The sequence below is a fragment of the Doryrhamphus excisus genome, linkage group LG23 (genome assembly GCF_037039965.1).
Source record: "Doryrhamphus excisus strain RoL-2023G ecotype Guam linkage group LG23, RoL_Dexc_Guam_v1.1, whole genome shotgun sequence".
Lineage (NCBI taxonomy): Eukaryota > Metazoa > Chordata > Actinopteri > Syngnathiformes > Syngnathidae > Doryrhamphus > Doryrhamphus excisus.
In genome coordinates, this window is record NC_136379.1 from 8,447,501 (window position 1) to 8,462,208 (window position 14,708).

At 34.7% G+C, this 14,708-nt stretch overlaps 1 protein-coding gene across 3 annotated transcripts in view; it reads right to left on the reverse strand.

Moving 5' to 3' along the window:
- The window catches only part of htr4 (5-hydroxytryptamine receptor 4), a 45,181-nt gene extending 33,966 nt beyond the window's left edge, over positions 1–11,215 (reverse strand). For all 3 annotated transcript variants that reach the window (XM_058064219.2, XM_058064218.2, XM_058064217.2), the window contains exon 1: positions 10,992–11,215. The gene's annotated coding sequence lies outside the window, so the exon portion shown is untranslated. The remainder of the gene's footprint in view (positions 1–10,991) is intronic.
- Between the last annotated feature and the right edge of the window lie 3,493 nt (positions 11,216–14,708).

The window sequence follows — 14,708 nt, forward strand, 5'->3', positions numbered from 1 at the left end:
GCATGTCATTAGCATGTTAGTCATGTGGTTGGAACTTCAGCGGGGGTGTCCAAAGTACATTTGTATGTATGTATGCGGACCCCCCCCCCCCCCCGAGTTCTACACCATCGATGGAGGTGTACCTAATCAAGTGTCCGGTGAGACTGAGTGAGCAGACTTGCAGCTGAGTGGAATAAACATTTAGCTCGTCACTTCACCCCCCCCCCACACACACACACAACCATTTGCCTGGCAAAAACACCCCCATAAATAACATGAAAGCCTTTCAACAAATTTGATCTTATTAGAAGAATAAAGTCAAAATATTAAGACAATTTTTAAAAAAGACCATTATTAAAAAATATTAATATTATTCAAAACAAAACAACAAAAAATAAATTTTTGTAGCTTGAAGTTAAAATATTAAAGAAAATCATCTAATGAGAAAAATATATATTTTACGAGAATCAACTCATAATGTGAGGAAAAATATATATTTTTTTATTATTTTTAGTTATTTTTTTAAGTTGGAATATTAAAGCAAAAAAAACTAAATAAAGTTGTATATTTTTTAATTAGGCTGCATAAAAAGTAAAAATATTAAGGTCAAAATAAAGTCAAAAACATGATGGGAATTCAGTCATAATATTCTAATAAGCCAATTTCCAATTTTCCTCTCCATCTGTTCATTTTCTATGCCGCTTATCCTCACTCGGGTCTATTATTATTAATAATAAGAATAAATAAATAGTTACTAATAATAGCTATTAATAATAATAGTAAAAATGACATTTTAGAAGAATAAAGTCAAACTATAAAAAGAAAAAAGTTGCAATTTTATGAGGGTAAAAAAGTCATATTATAAGAAACAAAAAGAGTAGCATTTTTTGAAAATTAAGTTGAGAAAAAAATGTTGAATATTATGGTATTAAAGTTAAAATATTTAAGAATGTATTAAAGATGATTTTTAAAGAAGAATAATGTTGGAATATTTGGTGGAAAAAAGCAAAAAATGTGGAGAATTTTTTTTTATATTATTATTATTATATAAAATGTGGAGAAAAAAATGTTGAATATTATGGGATTAAAGTTAAAATATTCAAAATGTATTAAAGATGATTTTTGGAATAATGTTGGAATATTTGGTGGAAAAATGCAAAAATGTGGAGAAAAAAATGTTGAATATTACGGGATTAAAGTTAAAATATTCCAAAATTTATTAAAGATGATTATTAAAGAAGAATAATGTTGGAATATTTGGTGGAAAAAAGCAAAAATGTGGAGACATTTTTTTTGAATATTACGTGATTAAAGTTAAAATATTCAAAAATGTATTAAAGATGATTATTAAAGAAGAATAATGTTGGAATATTTGGTGGAAAAAAGCAAAAATGTGGAGAATTTTTTTTAATATTACGGGATTAAAATTAAAATATTCAAAAATGTATTAAAGATGATTTTAAAAGAAGAATAATGTTGGAATATTTGGTGAAAAAAAGCAAAAAATGTGGAGAATTTTTTTTTAATATTACGGGATTAAAGTTAAAATATTCCAAAATTTATTAAAGATGATTTTTAAAGAAGAATAATGTTGGAATATTTGGTGGAAAAAAGCAAAAATGTGGAAAACAGCAAAGAGTGAATTTGATATAAATAATAGAATTTATCACCCATATGACAAAGCTGAGATGATATATATATATAAATATATATATATATTTCATATATATATATGTATATATATATGATACAGGCTGTGCGGCATGAAAACGGTGTACGCTCCTGTTTGTGGACTCGTGTCCAATTTGGCTTCCTTCTGCTCTGTTTGGCTTCCCAGGTTTGATGCTAAAAGCTCCACTTTGGTGCCCTCGAGCAAACATCCACTCAGGGATGGAGAGCAGATCATGGATCATGGATCATGGATCATGGATCATGGATCATGGATCACGGATCACGGATCACGGATCACGGATCAACATGTGACCTTTAAAACCTGCACACTTTGGCTTCTTTATTGTCTTTTCCTTACGTTTACTACTGAGGCTATAAAAAGAAACTTTACATAGTCGGCCATTTTATAGCAGTAGTATTACATAATATACTGTATACTTATTGAGTAAGTACGTAAGTGTGCTATTTGTTGTGCTAACACGCTAACACCAGCGATTAGCTAAATGCCAACGTGGGCTTCAGTAATGTTTTCCTAAAGGAATCCCCATCGACTTCATGGGCTTTCACTCCCCCCCCCCCCCCCCCCCCGCCAACATTAGCATGAGCGCAATAGCGTAGCATTTGATAGACACGCAGGCGCCAGCGGTCACCAGACACGTCAATAAAAGGATATCCGTGTCGCTGCTGAAGGGTCATCTGAGCGCTCAGAAATTAAAATGCAAAACTGTTACGCAAAAACACTACAGACGGAACAGATTCTTTCAAAATGACATGGTTCGTTAGCAATAGCATCAATGCTACTTGAACGGATGGCGGGTATACACTTTGTGATTTTGTTCAACTAAATGATACCGTAAGAAAATCAGCTATCAGCTATACATACACATACATACGCATACATACGCATACATACGCATACATACACATACATACGTATATGTACATACACACATACGTATACATACACATACATACGTATACATACACATACATATGTATACATACACATACATACGTATACATACACATACATATGTATACATACACATACATACGTATACATACACATACATACGTATATGTACATACACACATACGTATACATACACATACATACGTATACATACACATACATATGTATACATACACATACATACGTATACATATATACGTATACATACATACGTATACATACATATACATATACATATACATATACATACGTATACATACGTATATATACAAGGTAGTAAGACTGTAAAGGTGACTATAGGGGTGTTATTTTATGTCTAGAGGGCTCTAATAATTTGAAAAAACTTGTTTAGAAGGTTGTAAACAGGTTTTCTATGTCTTATTTTATGTTATAATGTCTACTATATCCGGTAATAGGTGTGTAAAGGTGACTATAGGGATGTTATTTTATTTTTAAAGGTCTCAAATATTTTTTAAAAGCTTATGTAGAAGGTTGTAAATAGGGTTTCTATGTCTTATTTTCTGTTATAATGTCTACTACTATATGGGGTCATAGGTGTGTAAAGGTGACTATAGGGGTGTTATTTTATGTCTACAGGGCTCTAATGTTAAAAACTGAATTTTCAAGGTTGGAAAGAGTTTTTGTATATCTTATTTTCTGTTATAATGTCAACTATATTGGTAATAGGTGTGTCAGGGTGACTATAGGGGTGTTATTTTATGTCTAGAGGTCTCTAATAATTTTTAAAAGCTCATGTAGAAGGTTAACAGGATTTCTATGTCTTATTTTCTCTTATTTTGTCAACTATATTGGGTATGGGAGTGTAAATGTCACTATAGGGGTGTTATGTCATGTGTACAGGGCTCGAGTGTAAAAAACAGAATTTTCAAGGTTGTAAACATGTTTTCTGTGTCTTATTGTCTGTTATAATGTCTACTATATTGGGTAATAGGTGTGTCAAGGTGACTATAGGGGTGTTATTTTATGTCTACAGGGCTCTAATAATTTGAAAATGCTTATGTAGAAGGTTGTTAACGGGGTTTTCTATGTCTTATTTTCTCTTATTATGTGAACTACTATTTTGGGTATAGGAGTGTAAATGTCACTATAGGGGTGCTATTTCATGTCTCGAGGGCTCTAATGTTAAAAACGTAATTTTCGAGGTTGTAAACAGGTTTTCTATGTCTTATTGTCTGTTATAATGTCTACTATATTGGTAATAGGTGTGTCAAGGTGACTATAGGGGTGTTATTTTATGTCTAGAGGGCTCTAATATTTTTAAAAAGCTTATGTAGAAGGTTAACAGGATTTTTATGTCTTATTTTCTCTTATTTTGTGAACTACTATATTGGGTATAGGAGTGTAAATGTCACTATAGGGATGCTATTTCATGTCTCGAGAGCTCTAATGTTAAAAACGTAATTTTCGAGGTTGTAAACAGGTTTTCTATGTCTTATTGTCTGTTATAATGTCTACTATATTGGGTTATAGGTGTGTCATGGTCACTATAGGGGTGTTATTCTATGTCTAGAGGTCTCTAATAATTTTAAAAAGCTTATGTAGAAGGTTGTAAACAGGTGTCCATGTCTTATTTTCTCTTATTATGCGAACTATATTGGGTATAGGAGTGTAAATGTCACTATAGGGGTGCTATTTCATGTCTCGAGGGCTCTAATGTTAAAAACTGAATTCTCAAGGATGTAAACAGGTTTTTATGTCTTATTTTCTGTGATAATTTTGACTATTATATGGGGTAATAGATGTGTAAAGGTGACTATAGGGGTGCTATTTCATGTCTAGAGGGCTCTAATATGTTAAAATGTATTTAGAAGGTTAGAAACAGGTTTTCTGTGTTATAATTATGAAAATATTACATTTCTAAATAAAGAAACCTACTTTGTGAATTTGTGTCACAAATTAATAGCTTTTAGTTCCACTTAGCAAAGCCGTTTGGGTATGTGGAATATGCGTGCATCACATGATCACATCTGAAAACCACACACACACACACACACACACACACACATAATGACATAACGTGACCTAACACGTTGTCATGAAACGTCTCAGGTTGGGTTTTTTTCGGAGCCAATGAAGTCGTCAAAGCTCAAACGCAACCTTTGTGCTCTGTGACGGAGCGCCCGAGGTGGAGCACCCAAAATAACTCCTCACGATGCCGCACTCGCTCCTGCGCTCGTCCTTCAGACGTCTTTCTCGTCCTCTGGGTGAACCCCTTTTCCGCCTTTAATGTTTACTAGCGTTTCTCTTTGGCGGCCTCACCCACCACGTTTGACACGACTGAACCACTCCGAGATGACAATAGTTCCCTTTATGTACTCCGAGTCCAATAAAATACACAAAGACTCTTTTCACTGCAGCTATTCCATTAAAGATACAGTATGGAACAACTCAAGCAGGGCTGGTCCAATTTTTGCCAGTAAAAGCTACAGTGAAAAAAAAAAATGCAAATTTGGTGGAATTGAACTCGGGTTTCCTAGCTGTGAGGCATGCGTGCTAACCACTCATCCACCGTGCAGCCGCTACTAAAAATTGTGTTTGAATTTTTTTTTTCCATCGTAACATTAAAAAAAATGCAAATTTGGTGGAATGGGTGGAATTGAACTCGGGTCTCCTAGCTGTGAGGCCCGCGTGCTAACCACTCATCCACCGTGCAGATGCTACTAAAAATTGTGTTTGAATTTTTATCATAACATTAGAAAGTTGTCCTTGTAAAATAACTGCAGAATTGTCAATTTCTGATTTTTTAAATTTTTGTTGTATGAATATGAAAAATTTAAAAAAATGCAAATTTGCCACTTGGATATTTTGCAAAACGACACATGCTAACAATTAGAACTAATTAGGCCAAGCTTCTGGCTTCTATGTCTTATTTTCTCTTATTATGTGAACTACTATTTTGGGGCATAGGAGTGTAAATGTCACTATAGGGGTGCTATTTCATGTCTACAGGGCTCTAATGTTAAAAACTGAATTTTCAAAGTTGCAAACAGGTTTTCTATGTCTTATTGTCTGTTATAATGTTTACTATATTGGGTAATGGGTGTGTAAAGGTGACTATAGGGGTGTTATTTTATGTCTAGAGGGCTCTAATAATTTGAAAAAACTTGTTTAGAAGGTTGTAAACATGTTTTCTATGTCTTATTGTCAGTTATAATGTCTACTATATTGGGTAATAGGTGTGTAAAGGTGACTATAGGGATGTTATTATATGTCTAGAGGGCTCTAATAATTTGAAAAAACTTGTTTAGAAGGTTGCAAACATGTTTTCTATGTCTTATTGTCAGTTATAATGTCTACTATATTGGGTAATAGGTGTGTAAAGGTGACTATAGGGGTGTTACTTTATGTCTAGAGGTCTCTAATAATTTTAAAAAGGTTATGTAGAAGGTTAGCAGGTTTTCTATGTCTTATTTTCTCTTATTTGCTCCATGGGTTCCTTTCCACCTGAAGGAATTCTCATCTTACTCCTGCTGGAAGGTTCCTCTAACGTTCCTCTTTTAAACGATTGTTTAAAATGTGACTTAAATACACTTTGGAACGGATTTTTATGTCAAAATGACATGAAGGTAGCGTGTTACACTGCCAACTAGTGGCCTGTCCTCGCAATTACTAAAAAGTGTGTTTGTGTTTGTCCCCAAGTCAACAACATCAAATGCTATAATTGATTAAATTGATGATTCTAATGCAATGAATAAAAGCAGGGCCATCACCCCCCCGACCCCCCCCCCCCCTTGCACTTAGCCTCCACACCCCCCCCTCACAGACAGCCTCCAGCAACTCCACGTTATCGATCGCCATCGCCATCGCCATCGCCGCTTCCTGCAAAGCCGCTAAAGCGCACAGATGGACACACCGACAATCAACATCAGAATCCAATTCAACCAGGATTACTCGTGACCTTCATTTGCCCTCCACGCGACCTCTGAGTTCAAGCTGTCAAGCAGGATGTTCAGTGGAATAGTTTTTATCGTGGGAGGGGGGGGTCTTTCATCAAGAAATAATACAAATGCATACTTAAAGGGGTAAAAATATTTAAGGATGATGATGATATTAATCCATTATCTCATGTCCCCCCCCCCTTCCAAGACAGTGTATCGCCATTTAGGGGACTGCAGTCTGAGTGCACTTATGCACTTAAGTATGTAAGTGCACCAATTATGCAAAAATAACACCTTTAATTCTTGCTCGGTCTCACAATATTACAGATTTTTTTTATTTTGTTCAGTATTTAATAATAGTATGAATAATAATAATAATAATAATAAATGTAATTTATAACCAAATTTATGCTACTTAAATTAATTATTTTTATTCATAGTATTACAAGTTTATTCTCTTCATATTTTTTTTTACATTTCTGCTGTTTTTTGTTTTACTTTTAATTATGACTTTATTCCCATAACATGTTTTTATCAGAATTTTAAAATATATTTTGATTCATTCATTCATTCATTTTCGACCGAGATGGTCGAGGGTGGAATTGAACCCTGGTCTCCTAGCTGTGAGGTCTGCGCGCTAACCAATCGACCACTGTGCAGCCCGTTCTCACAATATTACAGATTTTTTTAATTATGTTTAATATTTCAACTTTATGCTACTTAAATTAATTTTTTTTATATTTATTTATTTTTATTATATTTATTTATATTATATTTGTTATTTTTACTAACTTTTTGCTCTTCATATTTTTTTACATTTCTGCTGTTTTTTTGTTTTATTTTAATTATGACTTTATTCCCATAACATGTTTTTTATCAGAATTAAAAAAATATTTTTTTATATAATATTTTGTTTCTCATAATACTAATTAATTGGCTTTACATGATTTTTATATTTATTTATTTTTATTATATTTATTTATATTATATTTATTATTTTTACTAACTTTTTGCTCTTCATATTTTTTACATTTCTGCTGTTTTTTTGTTTTATTTTAATTATGACTTTATTCCCATAACATGTTTTTTATCAGAATTAAAAAAATATTTTTTTTATATAATATTTTGCTTCTCATAATACTACTTAATTGGCTTTACATGATTTTTATATTTATTTATTTTTATTATATTTATTATTTTTACTAACTTTTTGCTCTTCATATTTTTTTTACATTTCTGCTGTTTTATTTTTTACTTTTAATTATGACTTTATTCCCATAACATGTTTTTTATCAGAATAAAAAAAAAAATTAATATAATATTTTGTTTCTCATAATACTACTTAATTGGCTTTACATGATTTTCCGCGGGAAAAATATACTTCGGCGTTTGTCGGACTATTCCGAGGTTCAACTGAGCAACGGAGCAGCGTTAGCAAAGGCTGCATCTTGTTAGAGTGTGTACCTAATCTTGTGGCCTCTGTGTGTGCGTGCTAACATTCTGATGACTAATGGATCGATGGTTGGATGGCGGCATACTTTACATGCAAAGTGCTATTCGGCTTCTGTACTGAAACATCACACACACACACACACACACACACACACATCTTCGAATAAGCTGCACAAAATAGCAATAACGACAACGTCAACAAACATGCACACTTATTTATGGTATTAAAAAGAAGGTAGTAGATGATGCTCTCCTTGTTGTGTACCGAAGCACACGTGTCCTCCTTATCATAAACACACATCTACTTACAGCTCCAATGAAAAACACAAGAAGAAGAAGAAGAAGTGATGGTCCTCCAAAGCAACGCTTACCTTCAGGAGAACCAGTCCATCCATCCGTCCATCCATCCATCCATCCATCCAAGCTTCACGCCTCTTTCTCCCCTCATCTACAACAACATCTCCGACCTGAAAGCGGCACCTCCAGCGTGTCACTAAAGTGTGCGACTACTGCAATGCTAGCTGGCAAACCGTTGACGCTCCCCGTACCGTAATCAGCACCTTTGACCTGACGGAGCGTTCCATAAATGTTGCGTAAAAAAGCGATAAAAAAAAAAAAAAAAGTGCACGCCACAGGACGTGTGCACATGGGCCTGACAAAGCAACACTTTCAATCATAAAATGGAAAAAAATAATAATTCCTCTCAAGCATATACAATACATGTACTGGAAATGATCACATGATCACATTTAGTGCTGTAATGATTAATCCATGATTAATAGATGATGCAGTTAATCTGATTTCAGCCTCGATAATGTGATTATTTTTCAATGTTCTAAGTCATCCATGAGGAGACGTTATTATGTTTGGGTTTCACACCGGGTTCACACTGAATCTGAATCCGATCCGGTCCTGATCCAGTCCCTGATGTACCTCGCCCCCTTTGATATCATTTTCCATTCATTCATTCATAAAGAAATTCCTGGAAATAATAATTATTTTTTTAATCCATTCATCGATTAATCTAAAAATTAATTGATCATTAAAATAATCGTGAGTTGCAGCCCGAATCACATTATAGAAAGAACATTATTATACAGTATGTCACTCAAGTAAACAAAAAGTATTTTGCAGAAATTATAACTTTATTTTGTTTCTTATGACATTACCACATTAATATTATAATTTTTTAATATATATGCTACTTTAATATTTCAACTCTATCCTACTAAAATGACATTTTTCCTCATATTACAACATAATTTTATTTGAACATGCATACTAATTACAATAGAATACATCACATATTACAATTCACCATTTCTCATACCCAAAAGAAGTAATTTGACTTTTTATTTTAATATTTTGACTTTATACTTTATGCTTTTTTTCACTATTTTGCCCCAACTATTTAAACTTTCTTATTATAAATTTTACTCTAGGAATTATGACTTTATTCCCATAATATTTTCACTTTTTGTCATAATGTTACAACAAATGGATTTGTTGTCATAATATTTAAACTTTTTTATGTGTTTTTAAGTTTTTTAAGTTTTTTTATTGTAATTTTTTTTTTCCTCTTTGATTGTTTGTTTTTTTTTAGTTTTCTTGATAAATTATATTTTTTGAGTGTACCATGTGCTGCATATGGCTCCCGGACCACACTTTGGACACCCTTGATTTTGTAGAATTATTTTTTTTTCTAATTTATTTTGGGAAGAAAGCAATTTAAACAACAACAACAACATAATCAAAGGAATCATTTGGGAGCCGAAAGAGTCGGTTCTTTTTACCCAGCTCTTTTTAAGTATCACAATAAAATGAGCGTACCATGTGTTGCATATGGCTCCCGGACCACACTTTGGACACCCTTGATTTTGTAGAATTATTTTTTTTTCTAATTTATTTTGGGAAGAAAGCAATTTAAACAACATTATCATAATCAAAGGAATCGTTTGGGAGCCGAAAGAGTCGGTTCTTTTTACCCAGCTCTTTTTAAGTATCACAATAAAATTAGTGTACCATGTGCTGCATATGGCTCCCGGACCACACTTTGGACACCCTTTATTTTGTATAATTCTATTTTTTCTCATTTATTTTGGGAAGAAAGCAATTTAAACAACAACAACAACAACAACATAATCAAATGAATAGTTTGGGTGCCGAAAGAGTCGGTTCTTTTTACCCAGCTCTTTTTAAGTATCACAATAAAATGAGTGTACCATGTGCTGCATATGGCTACCGGACCATACTTTGGACACCCTTGATTTTGTATAATTCTATTTTTTTTTCATTTATTTTGAGAAGAAAGCAATTTAAACAACAACATTATCATAATCAAATGAATCGCTTGGGAGCCGAAAGAGTCGGTTCTTTTCACCCAGCTCTTTTTAAGTATCACAATAAAATGAGCGTACCATGTGCTGCATATGGCTCCCGGACCACACTTTGGACACCCTTGATTTTGTATAATTCTATTTTTTGTAATCTATTTTGGGAAGAAAGCAATTTAATCAACAACAACAACATAATGAAAGGAATCGTTTGGGAGCCGAAAGAGTCGGTTCTTTTTACCCAGCTCTTTTTAAGTATCAAAATTAAATGTATCGAAAAGTAGAAGCCAAAAACAAATGAAATTCCCTTAATGAGCGAATATCTAACAATAACAACAACTTCCACCAAGCGTTGTCAAAGCAACACCAAGACCCGCCCCCAGTCTGATAATGCCTGAGCCAAATGAACGCAACACTAATCCAAAGAAAAAGCACAGCCACACTTCCGAGCAACCATCAATCATCCCAACGCGTCCCGTGTCATCAATGTTGCCACACATGGATTCCAGGTGACTGATGGATTACTAATCACACACTGATCAGCGTGGAGGTCAATTCCACTCAACCCCGCGCTCACACCGGAAGCATCAGCGCGTGGATGCGGACCGGACCCACGCACACACCTTGCGGCACATGTGGACCGCAGTCTGGATTATCGTGGAAGGTCGTGATTCTCTCACTCACCATGTCCCCGCGTCCTTCCGGCCCCCTAAATCCCCGCCAAAAGACTCCACAAATCACATGGTCCTCGTGCGGATTCACGGCTCCACGAGCAACCGGAGAGTGGACCCGGTGGGGAGAGAGAGAGAGAGAGAGAGAGAGAGAAGTGAGGTAGAGCAGCGGAACTAGTCGTGGATGTGCGTGGAAAAAGGCGCAGTGTCAAGTCCACAAGGTCACGGACTCGAACCTGGCGTTGTCCCGCGTGCAAGGAGGGGGGGTGGGGGGGTGGGGAGAGAGAGAAGCAGCGTGGATGAAGAACTCTTTTCCCTGCGCGCTACGGTGGTCCCTCCTCCTCTTCCACTCGGGATTCCACTGGCGCGCGCACGCACGCACGCACGCACAGTGTCACTCCACAGCCACGCGCGGAGGGCGTGCACGCGCAAGTCCGCACGAGGTTGGAGTGGAAAAATGAAAAGATGACGCTGAATGTCAAAATAAAAGATGAATGTGCAGAATATTATACTCATAAAAAATACTATTATACTCATAAAAAATACTATTATACCCATAAAAATACTATTATACCCATAAAAATACTATTATACCCATAAAAATACTATTATACCCATTTAAACATATGCACCTTTCACCATTATCCTTAAACATAAGAACATCTTGATCGCCCCCTGCTGGCTGCTCACGTGACTGAGTGGGTGTGGCCAAAGTTTTCTTCCACAAGTTACATTTTTATGTATGACGTCATATCTCTCCTTCACGTAATTTCGATGCCATTTCATCACATCACGCCAGAAGTGAAGCATCAGTGCATTAGAGGCAAAGTGCAAGCAAATTTTCATCAATAATATAATAATAATATAATAAAGAAATATTATGACCAATTTGTAAAATTTATAAAATTGGCATTTAAAAAAAAAAAAATACACTACCGCTCAAAAGTTTGGGATCACTTGCAAAAATTATTTGTTTTCCAAAGAAAAAACATTTTTCATGCATTTCATAAACATTTTTATACAAATGTCCGAGGGTGGAATTGAACTCGGGTCTCCTAGCTGTGAAGCCTGCGTGCTAACCACTCGTATGCCGTGCAGCCGCGACTAAAAATTGTGTGTTTGAGGGTCGCGGGGGTTGCTGGAGCCTATCCCAGCTGTCTTCAGGCGAGAGGCGGGGTACACCCTGGACTGGTGGCCAGGCCAGCCAATCACAGGGCACATATAGACAAACAACCATTCACACTCACATTCGTACCTATGGACAATTTGGAGTCGCTAATTAACCTAGCATGTTTTTTTTTGGAATGAGGGAGGAAACCGGAGTACTTGTAGAAAACCCACGCATGCACGGGGAGAACATGCAAACTCCACACAGAGATAGCAGAGGGTGGAATTGAACCGTGGTCTCCGCTGTGCAGTCCAAGTTCCTCATCTTATAAGGCTAACAGATGATTAGAAAAGCCATCTAAAAATCTAAACTAAAACTAAAATCTCTTACCATGCTGTTAACTACTCCCTTCAGAGAGCAGCACAAACTGGGTCTAACAAGGACACAAAAACGCTACACAAATATCTGAGAATGTGTAGTTTAAGACAAAGACGCCTCACAGGTCGTTGTTATTAATCTTGTAGTGTTCATTTTACCATTGCTGGTATTCACTTTATGTACAATGTTGCCTACCACTGTAATACTTGTAGTACTAGAGTTGGTATTCGAAAATAACATGTGTAAATTTTAGTAAATGCTGAGGTATTATTAGGAAGGAAAAAAAACCATCTAAAAATCTAAACTAAAATCTCTTACCATGCTGTTAACTACTCCCTTCAGAGAGCAGCACAAACTCGGTCTAACAAGGACACAAAAACGCTGCACAAATATCTGAGAATGTGTAGTTTAAGACAAAGACGCCTCACAGGTCGTTGTTATTAATCTTGTAGTGTTCATTTTACCATTGCTGGTATTCACTTTATGTACAATGTTGCCTACCACTGTAATACTTGTAGTACTAGAGTTGGTATTAAAAAATAACATGTGTAAATTTTAATAAATGCTGAGGTATTATTAGGAAGGAAAAAAGGCATCTAAAAATCTAAACTAAAACTAAAATCTCTTACCATGGTGCTAACTACTCCCTTCAGAGAGCAGCACAAACTGGGTCTAACAAGGACACAAAAACGCTACACAAATATCTGAGAATGTGTAGTTTAAGACAAAGACGCCTCACAGGTCGTTGTTATTAATCTTGTAGTGTTCATTTTACCATTGCTGGTATTCACTTTATGTACAATGTTGCCTACCACTGTAATACTTGTAGTACTAGAGTTGGTATTCGAAAATAACATGTGTAAATTTTAGTAAATGCTGAGGTATTATTAGGAAGGAAAAAAAACCATCTAAAAATCTAAACTAAAATCTCTTACCATGCTGTTAACTACTCCCTTCAGAGAGCAGCACAAACTCGGTCTAACAAGGACACAAAAACGCTGCACAAATATCTGAGAGTGTGTAGTTTAACGCCTCACGGGTCTTTGTTATTAATCTTGTGGTGTTCATTTTACCATTACTGGTATTCACTGTACGTACAATGTTGCCTACCACTAGAATAAGTTATATTCTAAGAGAAAATGAAAAATCATATCGGCTGTCGGAATCTCCAGTGGAAAAAAAAAAAAACAGAGAATCAAAATGTAAAAGCGAGGGAGTGGAGTGTTTTGCTGCTCCACGGGAAGACGCACTTATTATCCATGTGAGAGTTTATCTCCGGCATACAATAACAGTAATTAAGGCGTCGCTATCTCTCCGTTTGACATCTTCTGAAGCTAATTGTCTCCCTACAGAAGATTTTCATTTGTTATTTGGAGTATTTCTGTCATCATGAGGCTGATTAAACGAGAAACTCATCCTGGTGGCCTCCACATGACCCTCTAAGTCACATGTGCACATTATTCCTGGATTCCACGAGGACATCAAGGATTTTAACAATCTAAGAACTCATAAAAAAAAAAAAAAATTAGAAATGAAAAATAAATAAAACAAAAATATAAAAAAAAAAATGTAAACTATATTCGGAAAGCAGGAAGTGAACAAATGTAACAGTTACTGATTGTAAAAGTACCAGATTTTAGGCCTATTTTAGGGGGGACTTCAGCCCCAAAAAATTTACCGAGTGAAAATATGGCAATAAAGTCATAATTATGAGAAGGAAAAAATAAGATTTTAGTGGCATAAAGTTGAAATAAAGAAAAACGGCTACTTTTTAAAAGTCATAATATTGTAAAAAAAAGACAATAAAATTTTAATTTGGGGAAAAATTAGGTTGCGGAAAAAATTGTGACAAAAATAAAGTCCAAATATTATGAGAATAAAATCATAATTATATGAAGAAATGGACACAAAAGTCTATGCAATGTTTTAAAAGTCGTAATATTCTGAGAATTTTATACCATTATGGGGAAAATAGGTTGTGAAAAATGTATAATATTGTGAAAAATAAGTCAAAATGTTTTGTAAATAAAGTCATAAAAAAGAAAGGTTATTTAAGAAGAAAATTTAACTGTTTAGAAAATAATAAAACCAGCAAAAAATGGAGGAAAATGAGCAAAATGTGGAGTTAGCACTAATTAGCATTTTTCACGATGCACTTTTTTTTCAAGGTACAGTATATATAACTTTTCGCCGTATCTACAAGTACATGCATTGCTTTACAAAATATGAAAGGCCTTAATTGTT